This window comes from Xenopus laevis, chromosome 6S, assembly GCF_017654675.1.
Source record: "Xenopus laevis strain J_2021 chromosome 6S, Xenopus_laevis_v10.1, whole genome shotgun sequence".
In the NCBI taxonomy this organism is placed as follows: Eukaryota; Metazoa; Chordata; class Amphibia; order Anura; family Pipidae; genus Xenopus; species Xenopus laevis.
In genome coordinates, this window is record NC_054382.1 from 36,417,345 (window position 1) to 36,433,388 (window position 16,044).

Consider the following 16,044-nt stretch of genomic DNA (forward strand, 5'->3'; position numbering starts at 1 on the left):
GCTGGCCAATGTTCCTGCCTGACCAATATCTGGAATATAAGGCTTTTTGGTATTGGAATTCTGGGGAAAAATATTGCATCGCGGGACAGCAATTGTGGTCAAAATTGCACTTGGCTCACTGCTTGTAGGTAAGTGAACGCTGCCCTCTTGTTGCCATAGAGATAAATAAAATTCTATTGGATTAATCTACTCTGTGACAAGGTCTCAGTAATGTGCCATTCCTTTAAAGCTTTTTTATTCATAAAATAGAAATATGTTTTGAGAATGCTCCTTTCTTGAACAAACTCTACTATAAACTATAACTTTGGAATGTTTAAGTGAGTTGATTCCCTTTTTGTTATCCTCCATACTAAACAAAGCAGATTGAAAAAAATATCACCTTTGAGTTTTTCTCATTGGCTCTTATTTTTGCCCAAAGTGTTTTCCACCACTGAGTGTTAACTGGAAACTTCCAAGATGTTTCACCAAGGTGCTGTAAAACCTAGAGAATAAAAAGGTTTTAATTCATTTGCCAAAAAAATACCATCCAAAAAAAAAAATTAAAAAAATTATATATATATATATATATATATATATATTAATGAACTATTATATATATATATATAAATATAAATATATATATATACATATATAATATTTTAGTAAAATAATAAAAAACATCATGTATTACCTCTTCAATGACAGCTGGAATAGCCTCCAAACTACTGGGTCTTGCCGAAAACTTGCTGTATAGCCGGCATGTTTCAAACTAAACATTTGAAAAAAGCTTAACTATTGCCTTATACCCCCTGAATTCTCCAAAAAGGACAACGGTCCTTTCTGAGCAAGCAAAGTACATTAAATAGTCAGCCTTAAAGGGGTTGTTCACCTTCCAAAGACTTTTTCAGTTGAGTTAATTTCAGATTGTTCACCAAAAATAAAGAATTTTTTCAACTGCTTTCCATTTTTTATTGTTTTTCCATAATATTAATGTTTACTTCTTTAGTTTACTGTACCGGCACGTCAGTACGTCTATTGACTCCTTCAGCCCTAAAGAAGTATGCGAATGCCATACATGCCAGTATGTGTCTATTACTAACACCTTCAGCACACAGGCAGCAGTATAGACCAAGTGGCAGATCATTTCACTAATGTGCCCAAATATTACTGCTATGGCTACGCAATTCCTGATCGCACTATGCTGGCGGGCCGCATTATTATTCATTTCTTTTAATTGATTATTGTTTATCTCATTATAGGCATTCTCCATAAATTTTAATACAAATGCAACCCCTAGAAGCAATATTGCTATATTATGTTTATTAGTGTTGTGGAACTTAAAGAACTGGAGACCACTTGAGATAAAAAGATACAGATTATTTGACATGAGTTCCGTGGATTCTGAACTCACAAAGAGTCAGAACCCCAAACAAAGACATCAAATAGTTTTTATAAACTTGGGAAGGTATGACATAAGAACTTATGGGAATAAAAGGGCGTTATTACCATTGCGAGAGCACAACGATATTGATTCACAGCACAGAAAAACAAAGAACTACCCATATAACTAATGAGCTGGTTCTTCTTCAAGGTCAAGGTACTGTACTATTACCATGGCTCAGATATCTGCAGACAGAATGATTAGGCCATCTCTGCAGCAATGGTAAATGGCTTTCAGTAATTGCCTAAGTGGCAACTAGTCCTACTCTGTTGAGCAGTAGTCACCACTCTATCGCTCCACAGCATGACTAGTGGTCCTTTACAAGACTATTATTCATTGCGAAGGGCTGTTGCTAAGCAGTAAGGACATTGACTTACAGAGATGATTTATGCAGTTGACAGCAGCACTTTCCAGTAATAACTGTTTGTTAGTGGAATAACCAGAAGACAGTGAATTGATGGAGTGGAAGAGGAAGCCTCCCGTTAGCTGAATGTTATTGTACCACTCACCGCTTGTTCATTCCTCATCCCTACATACTTTATCCCAGCAGCCTGTGCACTCACAGCTATTTCAATGACAGGGATTCCAACAAAGCCAAACATATACGTTACATTCTGAAATCAAAAAGGAAAACACACTTTGCTATATATGAAGGCTGTATATCATCACATCATTATTTTTGCCTGGCATGGACGTGACATTTGAATAAGGCAAGCCATTTTGTCTGCAGGCACTCAACTGCGTGTGCCAGAAGGTTAAACTGGGCATATCTAAAGGGCTATTCAGTCATTAGTTTATTCAACTCCCTAGAAAGGTGGTGAATTTAAATATAAAAATACTGTACAAGAGTACTAAACCCATACTTCACTCCAAAAGGTGGTTATAAGTTAAGTTTCCCACAAACTCCAATGTTCTACATACAGTACATATTAATAAACCAGCATTTGATGCACTGAAATCTGTTTTTCAAAAGAGCAAACGATTTTTTAATATTTAATTTTGAAATCTGACATGGGGCTGGACATATTGTCAGTTTCCCAGCTGCCTCCAGTTATGTGACTTGTGCTCTGATAAACTTCAGTCACTCTTTACTGCTGTACTGCAAGTTGGAGTGATATCACCGCCTCCCTTTCCCCCCCAGCAGCCAAACAAAAGAACAATGGGAAGGTAACCAGATAGCAACTCCCTAACACAAGATAACAGCTGCCTGGTAGATCTAAGAAAAGCACAAATTAGTAAAATCCAGGTCCCACTGAGACACATTCAGTTACCTTGAGTTGGAAAAACAACAACCTAATATGCTGGCTCAATCTAAAAAGCACATGACCAGGCAAAATGACCTGAGCTGGCTGCCTACACACTAATATTACAACTAAAAAAATATACTTGTTGGTTCAGGAATAACATTTTTCATGGTAGAGTGAATTATTTGCAATGTAAACAGTGTAATTTAGAAATAAAAACTACACTATACAAATCATGAAAGAATCCCTTAAGCACTAATTACACCGTACGACTTTGCACACTGTTTCCTGGTTATAGATGTACCACTTTCATGACACAATCCAGTAGAATTAGATTACACTCATTTTAAAGTAATTGTTCAGTGTAAAAATAAAAACTGTGTAAATAGGCTGTGCAAAATTTTAAAAAAAAGTTCAATACAATACAGATGACAGCTATTAAAGGGGTCGTTCACCTTTCGGTTTCAACTTTTAGTAAGTTACAGAATGGTCAATTCTAAGCAACCTTTCAATTGATCTTCATTATTTGTTTTTTATGTTTTTTTTAATTAATCGCCTTTTTCTTCTGATTCTTTCCAGTTTTCAAATGGGGGTCACTGACCCCATTAAAAAACAAATGCTCTGTAAAGCTACAAATGTTCTATAATTGCTCTTTTTTTATAACTCATCTATCTATTCAGGTGCTTCCCTATTCATAGTCCAGTCTCTTATTCAAATCAGTGAAAGATAGATAGCCTGTGCAAAATAAAAAATGTTTTCAGTATAGTTAGTTAGCCAAAAATGTAGTCTACAAAAGCTGGAGTGACCGTATGCCAACATAATAGCCAGAACCCAACCTCCTGCAACCTCCAGTCAGTAACCAGTGACATTTATTTATTTTGAAAATATTTTATTTGATTTTAGTAACCAGTGACTTGATGGGGGGCTCATAACCATATGCTTTTCAATCCGAGCTGCATGCTAAGCAATGCAAAAGCAAACTAAATGAACAATTATGTCCCGAGTCGCCCCCTCCTTTAAATTGCAATAGCAATTCAGCAGCCTTGAACCCACTATTGTTTATTCTGTATAATTGTGTATAAAAAATACCGGGAACTGGGATTTACAGCACAGTGCTTCCACCTAGTGGGCATTGAGAAGTACACCTCAGGGGAATAACACCAGGAAAAATAAACTTTATATAGGAGAAAAGAAAACCCAATGGTTCTGGCTGAATGCTGCAGCAGGGGTTGCTTTATAACCTCTGCTGTCCGAACCCATAGATTTGGTTCCAAGTTCTGGTTCTTTCTGGGTCCTCCTCTTTCCCAATGTGATCTGGGGCCCCTGTAAGCAGGCTTGATGATGTCACAGACACAGTGTCAGACTGGGGTGCTTGGGGCCCTCCAGGAAACCTGAACTCAAGGGCCCAAACCCCCCACCCCAGTACAAAATAGCACCCACATAAATTTTTTATATTTAATTTTGAAATCTGTAATGGGGTGCCCCAGGTGCCTCCAGTCATGTGACTTGTGCTCTGATAAACCTCAGTCACTCTTTACTGCTGCACTGCAAGTTGGAGTGATAATACCCCCCGCTCAAGTAGGAGAAACAACAGCCTGTCACAAAGCAGTTCCATCCTAAAGTGCTGCCTCTTTCTGAAAGCACATGATCAGGCAAAATGACCTGAGATACACCTACACACCAATATAACTAAAAAAAATACACTTGCTGGTTGAGGAATTAAATTTTATATTGAAAAAATGAATATTGTTATTTATTTGCAGTGTGAACAGTGTCATTTAGAAATAAAAACTACATCATAAAAATCATGACAGGATCCCTTTAAAATTAACTTTTAGTATGACCCAGAGAGTGATATTCTAAGACAATTTGCAATTGGTGTTTTTTTTATTTGAGTTTTTTTAATTACTAAGCATTAAGCATTAATTTTTTTTCAACTCTCCAGCACTGATCTGGTTGCATGGGTCTAAATTACCCTAGTAACCAGGCATTGGTTTGAAATAAATATAAAAAAGGCAAAGTTAATAATAAAATAAAATAAGGCAAATAAAAATAAATAAGGAAGACCAATTGAAAAGTTGCCAAGAATTGTCCATTATAACAAAATAAAAGTTAACTCAAAGGTATACTACCCCTAAGAGTTTAAAAAACTTAAAACCCTAGAAACAGTGACACAAAGAACATTTATACATTTATCTTTAAATTAGTTTGTTTTAAAAATTTTGTTTAGTTAGACCAAAGTCATTACTTCTGCCACCTTCTGTTATGATGCAGCAGGAGGGAGAACCACACCTAATAAAATGTGCATGCGGGAAAACGGGACAAGCGGCTTTGGCTGCCTCCTGCCGCTGCCTCACTGCCTGAAACTTAGAATTTACGTGTAGGTGCAGTGCAGCCAATCGCCAGCAGGAAAGCAGGGATGGGTCCATCAATCATGTGACGACAGGGTCCTCGGCAGCTCGGCTCCAACCAGAGGACAGTACTGGCGGCCTCACCACATTCCAGAAGAACTGCTCAGCCACGGAGTTACTTGCTGCTGCTGCCGGCACATGCGCCAGATGACATCGCATCACGCAAGGAAGGGAGACATTTACGTGTAGATGCTCACGCAGGACAAGCATCAACATTCGCCCAGCCAGCGCGTGGGCTGGTTGTCAAGCAGGTGGGTGGGCCTGGAACTAGTGGGGACAGTGGTACAACTCATGCAGCAGCTGGCACGTGATGCACTGCACCACCAATGTAATTAGAGGGCCTAGGGCAGGGGTGCTTCGCCAATGAGGCGAGTTGAGGCTATTGCCTCAGGCGGCAGCACCCCATTAGGTACCAGGGGCAGCAAAAATGCTGCTCCTGGTACTTTAAGTACTGACCACCAATGGCTTTTCATAACTTGTAGAGGGAGGTTACTGTTTTAGCTCTGATGAATGTGCGTTCTTTTTACTGTGGGTTGGGGCTTTGGGCTCGGCTGGGGACCAGGGGTCCCAGAAAATGTTGTCATACAGGGCTGTAATTTTTGATGACGCCTTGATCAGTTCCATGCCCTCACAAGCTGCTGGCAATGCTGTGTAACTAGTGTGTGAGACACAACAACTCACTGCTCTTCTTGGCCTGGTTGGACTTAAGACTTTTCTGTCTGTACATGGCAGGTTGTATAACAACAACAATAGGTATGCAGCAAAGAATTTCAGAGATATGGGACCTCTCTTGCTTATAGCATATAACAACTCCCACAAGCAATGACCGAAGAATAACAGGCCAGGTGTACGGGAAGCATTTTAGGACATCCTCAGGGGAAATCGCTCTCCTGCATGAGATCTCCTAAAGCAGAGGAATGCAGCATCACCTGCTTTTTCTCTAACCCATCCTGAAAGGCTGCAATCGCAACTCCGTCCTGGGTCCTCTGTCCTCCCTACTAAGCCTTCAGCCGTCAGTTCTTACTCCGCAGCCCTCCCTCCTCAGGCATCAGCCGTCATTCCTCCCTCCTCAGTACAAACGTTCTCCATCAGCCTGTCTTAGGAGAATTGCAAACTGGAGAGCTGCTGAATAAAAAGCTAAATAACTCAAGAACCACAAAGAATAAAAAATGAAAACCAATTGCAAATTGTCTCAGAATATCACTCTCTACATCATATTAAATGTTAATTTAAAGGTGAACAACCACTTTAATGCCACCCTGTCAGCAGAGCTTATTGGCACAGACCGTGGCTTTATATTTTAGCGTACAGTGGTTATTTGAACCCAAACCCACAGAATAACAGGGGCCCTTTAAGGGAATATTGGTTCTATCCAACTTGTCCAGCTCAAGGCTGTTGGGGGATGATGGTAGTTGTAGTCTAACAGATTGTGGGGCACACGTTTGCCATTGTTAAGATGCATTAAGTTTTGCCCTCAGGCTGGGGCCCAAGCCTTTATTGCTGTGCCTAGTTCTCCAAGGGTTGCTATATGTCCCAGTTCTCCGGGGTCATACCTCCTTTTCAAATCTACATCCTTTGTTTTGTACATAAGAGATGCTGTAAGAATGCTCAACAAACAAGTACTTGTCTGGAGACAGAGGCATGCCACCATGTTCAGTCAAAAAAACTGTAAAAAGCTGTGGAAAATAAATGGCAGATTTATCAAGGTGTGTGTTTATTTTACACTGCATTTGATGCCGTCATTTTACACCACTTCAGACCTCATAATCCTTCAATGGAAAAAAAATTCCAGCAGAAGTTGCTCTGGGAAAAAACTAGATAAAAAAAAACATGATGAGTGAAAACTGTGTTTTCCTGTTACAATTTCAAACGGCTGCTTACTTTTATACAGAGTCACCGAAAATCATTACACAGCTTGATAAATACACCATTTTTTACACAGCAGTACCTGGTGTTTCATATTTGGTTGCTGTTTTTTAACACAGTATGATAGAGCACAGGCTGTACTGCACAAGTGCCCCCCTGAATGTAGAAGATAGTTGAGAAATGAACAGAGACTGCAGCGTTATACCCAAGCCATCTACCCCAGGACTGTTTGTTCTTTTATAAAACAAGTGCACTGACCTGGGGCAGATATGTCCGCCTTTGTTCAACCTTGTCCTTTAACATAACACAGCACTGTTTAACATGTCTTCATGTAGTGGGCCAATTATTTCTCATATAGAATGAGGGCTGGATTAAATTAAAATGCAGATGTCATATAGTGAAGTCTGTGGCTCTTTTAAGCAGTGTGGAGGCCAGAAAAATCCTTTGGAGGACCACATCTGGCCCCCGGGCCGCTAATTGGACAGCTCTGACCTAACAGATGATATTGAATCATCCTTTCCTAATCCTACCTGAAGGCATGGGCTCCGATGCCCAAGTGTCCCCGAAGGAACAGAATGAGCGGCTGGGTCCACCTTCACTGGTCTGGTCCAGCCAAAGGGACTATGACACCCATCCAGGGTGCAAAAAATGTGCTGGAGTGTGCAGTGCAAGGCAATTGATTGACTTGGTAAGGCTCCAGCTGGCGGCTGGAAAAAATAAAAAAGGCTTCCCCCCCTTGCTGAGCGGCCAGGTTTAGGGAAGTGAAGCAAGATTAAGCAAGAAGTACATGTGCATTTTGCAAGACCTAAAAAATTAAACCAAACACCCCTCCAGGGAGCACAGTGCCTCTGCTTTCATCAAGCTTCCGCTTCTCGGCCTAGACGAGAGGATCAAGTGTGTCTCCATCTTCACATAAGATCATAAGAACGGATACCTAGCCAAAAGGCAGAGTGGGACAACACTTGATCTTAGTCAGCCAGAGGACCAAGTGTTTCTCCTTCTTCACATAGGATCATAGGAAGGGGTACCTAGCCAAAAGGCCATATACTACACTTGATCTCAGATGTCATAGCTAAATTCTATGTGGCTGAATGTACACCAGTGAGAGCATGCTAATTGTGTTATATTTCAAAACAGGCCCTGTAGTAACTTGGTGTGATGTGCTCTGTGTGCTGGGTTAGTAGCAGGTGCCTATGGGAAGTTCAGTGTAAAATCACATTGTTTATGTATTAGTGCTAATCAGAAAACTCACAAACCTAATGAACACGAAACATTGTGGTGCAGCAGCAACTTTACAGCTTTATCCCAGACCCACGTGCAAAAAAATCTTTGGAGGGGCCCTGGCCCCCTGCATTGCTGTCTTCCCCGCTCATGCACACGCCTCTCCCATGCACATGCACACGCCTCCCAAGCATGCAAAAAAATGTTCTGTAGGTAGAGTGCACCGCTGTGGTGAAAAAGTGAAAGTGAAAAGCCATTAATTGCCTGTTCTGCGTCCCATAGAAAATCAAGGCCCTGCTTGTGTCACACGCTGGCCTTTATACAGTAGTTGCTCATCACTTATAAACCCCATAGAAAGAGTCGCGTGAGCCTATAAGTAAGTGCCCCCAACAAGCACGAAACGCTTTAGGCCATTGTCTACTATGTCCTAATAAACTTTTTTTTTTTACTACCTCTGACTGATTTTTGGAGGGAATCACAACAATTGTTGTTTTCCTATGGATATGCACCTGTGGACTTTACTAAATGTTTTGCTTTATTATAATTCCATTTACTGAGGTAGTGTCAGTTTGTTATTAAATCCACCTCAGATATATTGAGTTCAGCACAGTACAGATTTTCTTAAAGCATTACAGACCCCCACAATATGGAAATCCCTGTGTGAAATGATTGGCCCATAGTCACTATTCTTATTTAAAGAGTTTCTGCAGCAGCGTAACTAGTTCTTACTGGGCCCCACAGCAAATTAATTATAGGGCCCCTGACATATCCAGAGGTTGTCCTGTTTTACCAGTAAATGTTGAGATTGCTCAATAATGTGTGCCTCATGGTGCCCCTTATACCTCCGGCCTCCTGCAGCCGCAGGATCTGCTTCTTCTGTAGTTCTGCCCCTGGGTTTCTGGTTAGTGCATTGCTCTACTGTATATTACATATATAAAGTCCTGTATTCTGTGTTCCTGATAAACAGATTTATTCTAGCCATTGCCTGTTGTACACAAAGTTATATTATATGTAGAGTGAAAGATACTCAAACGTGCCACGTTATAACTCCCTCGGATTGCTTGCCCTGTGTATATACATATCACAATAGAATTTGCTGCATCATTTCAACCGTATACATGCAAAGACATTCACTACTGTTGCAACTTTGCAGCAATGCAGTAACCCAACCATTCATTGCATGCATGACTTCATTATTTACTATTAATGTAATCTAAGCTGCATTTCACTTTTCCCTGGTGAGAATGAACCCTTCAGTATTATAGTGAATATCTTCAGATATATTTAAGGCAGGTCTATGACTACAGCATTAGTGGTTTAATCCTTCAAGTGCTGTAGATTGAAAATTATGGCCCTGGCTATATAATCACTATAGTGGCTCTTTGATCTATGCATCGCCAGTGTTAATGCTGCAACACTTAATATGTAGAGCTAATTCATATGAGCATTAGTAATTAAATTATAATCAAAGGATTTACAGAGTTTATATGATACTGGGCCAAATAATTTTATAATCCTTTTTTAATACTGGGACACAACATGTATGTACAAGTTTTATTATTAGTTCCAAACAAAAAGTACTTTTTTGCACTGTATATCTGTTTCTACCTAAGACTAAACATAACAGCAAAAAGTGTCTTTTAAAAGTGCTTGGTCGGGTGATGTTGCGAGCCGTTCCCTTACATTTACAGTTGTTAGAACATGAAGGTTTGGCAGATGTTGAGGTTTAGGTATTGGCTATTTCATTGTTGTCCAGAATCCTCTGTAGGTTGCCATACTTTGAATCTGTGTTACTCCGCAAGTCATTCACAGCTTTATCCATTGTCCCTGGGTTCATCAGGTGGCTTCCCCTCCCAATAATATAGGATTTCAAGAACTTGAAAAACTAAACCAAAATAAAGGAAAAATACATTATTAGAAAAATATGCAAATTACACCTGGGCATAATGTGTGTCTCCAGCTGTTCTGCATATCTACAGCTTCTAGAGGGCTCACACTGCCCATTCTTGCTTTAAAGGGTGCTTCACCTTTAGAATACAGGTATGGGACCTGTTATCTAGAATGATTGGGATCCAGATAATGGATCTTTCCTTAAAGGGCATGTAAATTCTAAAATAGAATAAGGCTAGAAATGCTGTATTTTGTATACTAAATATAACATGAACTTACTGCAACACAAGCCTCAAACAAATAATTTATACTTTCAAAGTTGGCTACAGGGGGTCACCATCTTGTAACTTTGTTAAACATCTTTGCAAGACTAAGACTGTGCAGATGCTCAGTGTGGTCTGGGCTACTTAGGGATCGTCATAAACAAAGCTGCTTGAATTCTGCATGGCTGGGAAGTAAGGCTGGGGCTCCCCCTTCTGTTCATAAGTATGATTGTTTCCCTGCCCAGCAGTTAGGGATCATCTGACAATTCCTATCCACAGCAGTAAATGAAGGGAGAATTTCATAAAACGATACACATTTTTTAATTAAAGTATATTGGCGATAGGTTTCTTTTTCATTAAAGCAGGTAAAAATGGGATTTTATTTTTTTGCCTTTACATGCCCTTTCATTTGGATCTTCATACATTAAGGGGCAGATTAATTAAGGGTTGATGTGATAATTCGAATTCTCAAATTTGAATTCGAATTATCTGAGCTCGATTCGAGTTTGAATTTGAATTTGAATTTTGTGATTTATCATTCTCTGGCCCTTTAAGAACTCAATTCAACTATTTGCCACCTTAGAGTGCATGTAAAGGCAAAAAAAATAAAATCCCATTTTTTACTTTTTTTTTTTAACTGACAAATTGCTGTATAAGTCAATGGGAGAAGTCCAGTGATCAATTTGTTGATGTTTGCAGTCTTCCTGACATTTCGAATAGAGTTTTTTTCATTTGATTCGAGTTTTTCTAATTCAAATGACAGTTCAAAATAGTTTTTGGGTTGATTCAATTCATTCGAGCTGAGAAAATTTGATTCATTAATACATTATTTCTAATTTATGGGAGTTTATGGGAGTTTTAAAAAACTCACATGAATTCGAAATTCGACCCTTGATATATGTGCCTTCTACTAGAAAATCATTTCAACATTAAATAAACCCAAAAGGGTCGTTTTGCTTCCAGTAAGGAGTAATTATTTCTTAGTTTGGATCCATTATCCGGAAACTCATTACGCAAAAAGTTCTGAGTTATGGAACAGTCATCTCCCATTGACTACATTTTATAAAAATAATGCAAATGATAAAAAAATTTTGGTGTTTATACAAATGGCCTGTAGTATAAGTCACTGTGCTCAGACTTATACTGTACATACTTTGTGGTAGCTTAAAAGTGAAAGTTACTGTTGCGTAATACCTGCATGACTCTGATAATAGAGCACTGTTATACTCTACTCATCCTCGGCTACCCAAAACATAACAAATGGCGGCAAGGATGGCTCTTCTACCTCTGCAGCAGCCTGCACATTTTCTTCCAAACCCTGGTGAGCCTTCCATACCTTTTACTGCTTGGATTCGTATGTTTGAAAATTACATTATTGCTGCTGACCAAGGGGAGATTTCTGCTGCTAGAAAGTGTGCTTTACTTATTCACTGCCTGGGAGCAGAGGCACAGCGTATATTCTATACATTACCATTACCATTACCTGATGATACTTATGAAACTGCTCTTACTGCTATAAAGAACTTTTTTGTGCCAGGAGTAAATGTGGTTGCTGAAAGATATAAATTCCGCCAACGTGGACAGTGTAATGGCGAATCCACAGAACAATTTGTAGCAGCTTTGAGAGAGCTAATTGTTACCTGTGAGGTTTGGAATCGAACAGATTGTTTGTCACGTTTACCTTTACCTGCAGCTTCTGATACACTGGATGAGGACATAGAAGTTGTAGCATTGACTGATTTACTATCATCTACAGTTACAGCTGCTGATTTTAAGCAAGCTTGCCTCACATGTCCAATTCAAGTAAAATTACGGGACATCTTACAAAGCAAATGGCCAAATACTGAGAAGAAACTCAGTCCTGATCTTCAACCGTACTACAGGATTAGACACAAACTGTCCTTAGTAGATGGCTATGTTGTCCGTGGAGCTCATTGCTTACTAGTACCAGAGACCTTGCGAGAAAAGCTCATACAACCTTCGCTTGAGAGTCATCAAGGAATTGTACTTACAAAACAAAGACTAAGAGAACTATACTGGTGGCCAGCAATGGATGCAGATGTGGTAACTGCCATTCATTCTTGTGTTACTTGTCAGAATCATAACAAAACAGCTATCACACATACGCCACCACTTCAGCCAGTACCATTCCCTGATTCAGCATGGGAAAAACTTGCTATTGATATTGTCGGTCCTTTTACAGATGCTTCTATAGACTGCAGATTTGCTATAACCTTGACTATTACAGTAAATGGCCTGAAATAGCATTTGTTTCTCATACAACATCAGCTGCAGTAATAACATTTGTATCTACAGTCTTCAGAAAAGAAGGTAATCCAAAGGAGTTAATATCAGACAACGGACCACAGTTTGTCTCATCTGAGTTTGAAATCTTTCTGAGAGAGGAATATTGTGCAAAGGAAATCTTCAGTGTATTACCCACAAGCAAATGGAGAAATCGAGCGATTCAACAGAAGTCTGAAAGAAGCACTACAGACAGCAAATCATACTGGGAAATCTTTGAAAGTATTTACAACAGAGTTCCTACAAAACTACAGAGCAACGTGCCATGCAACAACCCAATCATCTCCAGCTGAATTACATGTTACATGTTGTAGACATCAAACTTCCACAAAATACTGTGCCTACAAAATCATCTACTGCTGACATTGTGAAACGTCACCAAGCCAATTGCAAGGCTTACATGACAGAAAATGTGGTGCCAGAGAAGTACACTTTCAGCCTGGATCTTCAGAATTAAGAAACCAGGAATACTGAAACAAGGACAATCTAAATTTACTACACCACTTGGAATGAGATGCCAACGAGGACCATACACATATGAATTGTCTTATGGACGCATATGGAATGCAAGTTGTCTAGCTCCATTTGATGAAGGACATTTTCATACTCCTGATGTAAACTGCAATAGGCCTGAAGAAAGTGAACCTATAAGGCGTACTGAGAGAATCAGAAAACTACCTGCATGGACCAAGGACTTTGTGATCTGAAGAATGTATAATATTGTTTTAAAATGCATACTGTTTAATTGCTGCTGTTATTATAGTTGTCCAAATGCTTTCCTACTATATGGGGAATATGTGGTGTTTATACAAAAGGCCTGTAGATCTCACTGTGCTCAGACTTATACTGTGCATACTTCCTGGTAGCTTAAAAGTGAAAGTTACTGTTGTGTAATACCTGCATGACTCTGCTAATAAAGCACTCTACTCATCCTCGGCAACCCAAAACATAAAAATGATTTCCTTGTACTTGATCTAAACTAAGATATAATTAGGAATGCACCGAATCCACTATTTTGGATTCGGCCGATCCCCCGAATCCTTCGTGAAAGATTCGGCCGTATACCGAATCCAAATCCTAATTTGCATATGCAAATTAGGGGTGGGAAGGAGAAAACATTTTTTACTTCCTTGTTTTGTGACAAAAAGTCATGCGATTTCCCTCCCCACCCCCAATTTGCTTAAGCAAATTGGGATTCAATTTGGTTCGGCCGGACAGAAGGATTCAGCCTGAAACTGAATCCTGCTGAAAAAGGCCGATTCCTGGATTCGGTGCATCCCTAGTATAATTAATCCGTATTGGAAACAAAATCAACTTATTGTTTACTTGATTTTCTAGTAGACTTAAGGGATCCAAATTACGGAAAGATCCGTTATCCATCAAGTACAAGGTCCGGAGCACTCTGAATAACAGATCCCATATCTGTACACAGTATTGTTTTATTATTAGAGAGAAAAAGGATATTGTTTTTAAAAATGTGAATTATCTTTTTAAACTGCAGTCTATGGGAGATGGCCATTCCGTAATTTGGAGCTTTTTTTATTAGCAAGGGGATTTAGTTCTCCTTTAAGCAATCTGGTTGCTAGGGTCCAAATTACCATTCACTAATTTGAATAAGAGGCTGGAATATGAACAGGGGAGGACCTGAATAGAAAGATGAGTAATAAAAAAAGAACAATAATAGAACATTTGTAGCCTTACAGAGAATTTATTTTTAGATGGGGTCAGTGACCCCATTTGAAAACAGGTTCAGAAGAAAATGGCAAATAATTAAGAAAGCATAAAAAAATAAACATGAATGACCAATTGAAAAGTTGCTTAAAATTGGCCAATCTAACATACTAAAAGTTAAATGAATGGTGAACTACCCCTTCAAAATAGAGGTTCTACTGTAATTAATTATTTAGTCGTTTTCATATTTCCCTAAAATATTTTGAAAAATAATTTGACTTCCTCAATAAATATGTAACTAACACTGCAGAAGTCACACTCATGCTAAAGTAGAGGCTTATCTTTTGCAAACTTGATGCCTGAGCCTCAGCTGAGACACCACAATACAGCACATTTCTAGCTAAAGAATGAATCACATAGCAAGCAATGAGAGGCACATTACCAGATCTCTGTTGTATGGGTTTTCCAATGACTTCCATTCACCTTCCCTGGACGACTGAGCCATCACACAAGCAATAACTAAAGATATCATGGTGACAAATACCAACTGTGAGTCTTTCATCCTGGCAAAAAAAAAATCAAAATCTGGATATAGTCAGCACCCCAAATCCATATATAAATCTGTGTGCTGTGTGTAGGGGGAATGGTCTCCTTACCTTATGATTCAGTGTTCTCTTTGCAGCTCTGTCCCACTCCTGTCTTATCATCCAGCACAATGACCTGCAGCCAAATTCCCAGCTTCAATTTATACACCTTAATGACAATACTCTTCCCACACTGAGTTTGTGTGCAGATTGAGAGCCCTTTGAGTGTGTTTGTCATGAGTAAGAAGGTTGCAGCGTTTCGCTCAGCAAATGGCTTCGCATGAAAAGGAGATTTATGAAATTTCTTGTTTGATGAAACTTCAAGAGACTCTTGTGTTTGGAGAGATGCTCCGCTCCTACGTCATAGATGCTCGGCTCCAGAGATCCTCGCTCCTTTTTTAGACTCTTGGTAATATCTGTAGTTATCATTTCAGCAATTTCCCTGTTAAGGCAATGTGTGTTTATGTACTTAACCCCTGTGATGCATTGAATATGTTTTTTAGCAAGAGCACACAAGAACAGAATTTTTTATGGAGGTCCTTGGTTAGGTTGGTGCACCCCAAAGCCTGCGCTGTGGCAAACAGAAGGTAGCTTGTTGCTATGTGCTACAAGTGACTGGCACTCTTAGATCAATTCATCTATATAATCATATCTGACCATTCATGCCCAGCAGAGGCATTTTTAAAGATGCCCACCATCCTCCTTATCTTGAGCTCTAATTACATCAAGCCACATGGCGGTTAAGCCTCCAGATACCCCATTAATTCCACCACTGGATGTCTAGTAAATATTATACCATATCTGTTTAAATCCATATTTTATTATGATCACAGGATCTAACATGTACAGTATAGCAAGACTTTTATTAGGTTCCAGTCTGCAAAACACATACCCAATAGTATTGCCTTGATGTATTTTACACACCTATATTTAAAGCACAAGGCAACACTTTTTTTTTAAATCATTAATATATAGTTTTTAAATTGCCCTTATGGTTTCCTCCCAAAACACTATGATATATTTAGTTATTGCAGGGATGACGATTCTGTTGTCTAGGAAATTGCAATTGAAAGCAATATTTGTTTATCCCTTCCTGTTTAGCTATCAGATCTCCTACAGATTTATTATCAATCCACTAGCCTCTGCTACATTGTTGTGGGAGTTAGGATC

The 16,044-nt window shown here is 39.2% G+C and overlaps 1 long non-coding RNA gene across 1 annotated transcript; it reads right to left on the minus strand.

Moving 5' to 3' along the window:
- Positions 1 to 9,478: 9,478 nt before the first annotated feature.
- On the minus strand, positions 9,479 to 16,044 carry LOC121395029. The gene is made up of 3 exons (XR_005962190.1): positions 14,947 to 16,044; positions 14,733 to 14,853; positions 9,479 to 10,047 (listed from the first exon to the last, which is right to left on the minus strand). It is a non-coding gene; the product is annotated as an uncharacterized LOC121395029 (long non-coding RNA).